General features: G+C 39.2%; 1 protein-coding gene across 1 annotated transcript in view; it reads right to left on the bottom strand.

The window, feature by feature from the left end:
• Positions 1-3,221, bottom strand: part of USP22 (ubiquitin specific peptidase 22) — a 67,170-nt gene that overhangs the window by 23,741 nt on the left and 40,208 nt on the right. The window lies entirely within an intron of this gene.

Below are 3,221 nucleotides of genomic sequence, written 5' to 3'. Positions count from 1 at the left end.
AGAATGGGTCTGTCATCAGGGTGGGGGTATGACAGAAAAAATTGGATAAATTATGTATATTGTGTTGAAAGAGATGAGGGAAAGAAGAGATTAGAAGTGATATATGATTGAGTATTATGGTTATCACAGGAGTCCAGAATTAAGGTTGCATAGAGAAGTGTACTTGGGGTGGGGGGTGGGGGGGGAAGTGTGTCTACATTATACAACCAAGTGCCTGGAATTTACTCTGGCTATTTTCTTAAAAAATCTTTCCCCTGCCACCTTTATTTTCATTTTGACTCACTGAATTTTTTGAGTCTACAAATGATTCCTCCCTTTCCACCACCTTCATCTGACTACAGCCTACAGCTATCCTAGGAACAAGGGATCTGGACACTGCCTAGCTTGTGATATCTTCATCATATGATATACTTCAGTCCACTATTACAATCACTGTGTCAATACATCTTGCTGGGGGTTTTCCTCTCTTTCGCTGACCCTCTACCTCTCCAAGCATGATGTCCTTTAAGCAAGGACTGGCCCATACTAACAACATGCTCTAAGTATATGAGATGAAGTTTCACCAACCTTACCTCTCAGGAGCACCCTGGCTATAATTTCTCCAAGACGTATTTCTTCTTTTGAGAGTTCATATTGTTGTTAGGTGCAATCAACTCATGTACAACTCACAGTAACCCTACAAGTAACAAATCTGAGCCCTGTTGTATCCTATGCCATCCTCATCATCTCTGACATACATGAGGACCACTGCTGCAGTCATTTTATCAATCATCTTAGTGGGGGTCTTATTCTCATTCACTGACCCTCCATCTTTCCACACATGATGTTCCTTTACAAAGAAGAGCCTCTCCTGCCAACATGTCCAAAGTATATGAGATGAGACAAAGCTTCACCATCTTTGCCTCCAAGGAGCACTATGGTTGAACTCTTTCCAAGACACTTCTGTTAATTCTTTTGGAAGTCCTTAGAATATTCAGCACTTTTCTCAATGTTACAACTTAAACGCATCAATTCTTCTGTTATCCTTATTTATTAGCTATATGCATAGCAAATGACTGAAAAGACGATGGCCTGAATCAGGAGTACCTTAGCCTTCAAACTGACATCACTGTTCTTCATTATTTTGGAGAAGTCTTTGACAACAGACTGGACCAAGTGATACATCTCCTCATCTCCTAACTGTTGGTACCAAGGATGTCAATTGTTTAAAGTAAAACAAAATCACTACTTTCCTTTTCCATAAATCATGCTGTTTACTGACACAGTGGTGAGAAACTTTTTAGTCCATCTTCTGCATCAAACGCTTCATATTCTCCTCACCTTCAGCAAGCAAAGTTGTATCATCTGCATAACGAAGGTTGTTAAGTCTTCCTCCAATTCTGATGCTACATTCCTCTTCAGAGTCTAACCTCAAAAATTAGTTTTTCACTATACACACTGAACAGGTATGGAGAAAGGATACAATTCTGATGCATGTCCTTCCTGATCTGAGTTATGCAGTGCTTAAGTAATGCTTTCCCTTGCTCTATATGGAAAATATCTTCTTGATTAAGGTATAGGTTTTGCATGGGCACAATTACTTGTTCTAGGATTCCCATTCTTCTCAATGTTGGCCATAGTATATTATGATCCACACAGTTAAACGCCTCTACATAGTGAATAAAACACAAACAGGTATTCTGGGATTTTTTGCTTTTAGCCAGTTAACATCAGCAATGAAATTCCTGATGGACAACCTCTGGCAGCTCCATGGCATTGTACTGTTCTAGCCACTTCTGGATGTTCTTCAGCAATATTTTGCTCACAAGATATTTTAATATTACTATTTAATTTCCATATTCTGGTGGGTCACTTTTCTTAGAAATAAGAACAAATATGCATCTCTTCCAGTTGGTTGGCCAGGCAGCTGTCCTTCAAATTTTCTGGCACAGACTGGTGAGCATATCCAGGGCTGCATTTGTCATTTGAAACATGTCAAATGGTATCCCATTGATTCTGCTTTCTTATTTTTTTTTTTGCCAGTGCTTTCAGTATAGCTTGAATTTCATTACTACTGAGTCTTCATTTTACGGTACTTCCTGAAATTTTTCAGTGTCAATCAATTCTTTTTGATGCAGTGTCTCTGTGTATTCCTTCTACCTTCTTCTGATGCCTTCTGGATCATTCAAGATTGTGCACATAAGGGGAGTTCTGGTGGCCTAGTGGCAAGGAGCTGCAACTACAATCCCAGAGGCACATGGTTCAAATCCACCAAATGCTCTGCCAGGGAAGGAGGGGCAGTCTCCTCCTGTACCAGTCAGATCTGATTTGACGGTACACTCACACAAAAATAATAAAATAAAAAAAGATTTTGCACACAGCATCTCTCAGTACTGTAACCCAAGCCTTAAATCTACTTTTCAGTTCTTCCAACTTAAGAAACAGAAATCAAGTTTCCCCCTTTTTATGATACATCTAAAGAATGTACCCTGACTTGCTAACCACAGAAGATTAAATACAAATAAAACCAACTCTCCTTGCTCATCATTAGCTTACTCAAAAGCACTAGTTAGACCACTGTTAACATTTACACCTCTCACCATTTACACCGGGAATTACACCTTTGTGAGTATGACTCAAAGCATTCCTATGAGCACACATAATTCAAGGAGCTTTGGTAATATGATCAACCACCTTACTCCAAGACTAACTGCATCTGGGGCCTGCCAGCCGTCCCAGCAAAGCAAACACTGCATCTCATCCATTATAGTATCAGTACATCTTACAGGCCAGAGAGAGACTTCAGCACTAGGTAAGAATCCACAAGTCCTTCCTTCTTGGCTGTGTATTGATATGGAAGTAGGAAGCCATACAACTGTTTGAGAGAATATTTTACATTATGTAGGAAAACTAGAAATTGTTAAGAAAGAAATGGAATGCATAAATATTGACATACTAGGCATTGGAGAGATGAGATGGACTGGCATGGGGCATTTCGAATCAGATGATCATATGATATATTATTCTGGAGATGAAAAGGTGAGGAAAAATGGAGTTGCTTTCATAGTAAAAAAAAAAATTTCTAGGTCCATCTTGAAGTACAACATTGTGAGTGATAGGGTTATATCCATACGCTTACAAGGAAGTCCAGTGAACACTAGTATCATCCAGATATATGCACCAACAACCAGAGCCAAAGAAGAAGAAATAGATGATTTCTACCAACTCTTACAGGCAGAGAT

The sequence above is a fragment of the Elephantulus edwardii genome, unplaced genomic scaffold, assembly GCF_000299155.1.
Source record: "Elephantulus edwardii isolate Elephantulus edwardi_28Jun2011 unplaced genomic scaffold, EleEdw1.0 scaffold00305, whole genome shotgun sequence".
NCBI classification, from domain to species: Eukaryota; Metazoa; Chordata; class Mammalia; order Macroscelidea; family Macroscelididae; genus Elephantulus; species Elephantulus edwardii.
Note: the sequence above shows the minus strand (reverse complement) of the source record. Positions and strands in the feature narration are given on the sequence as shown.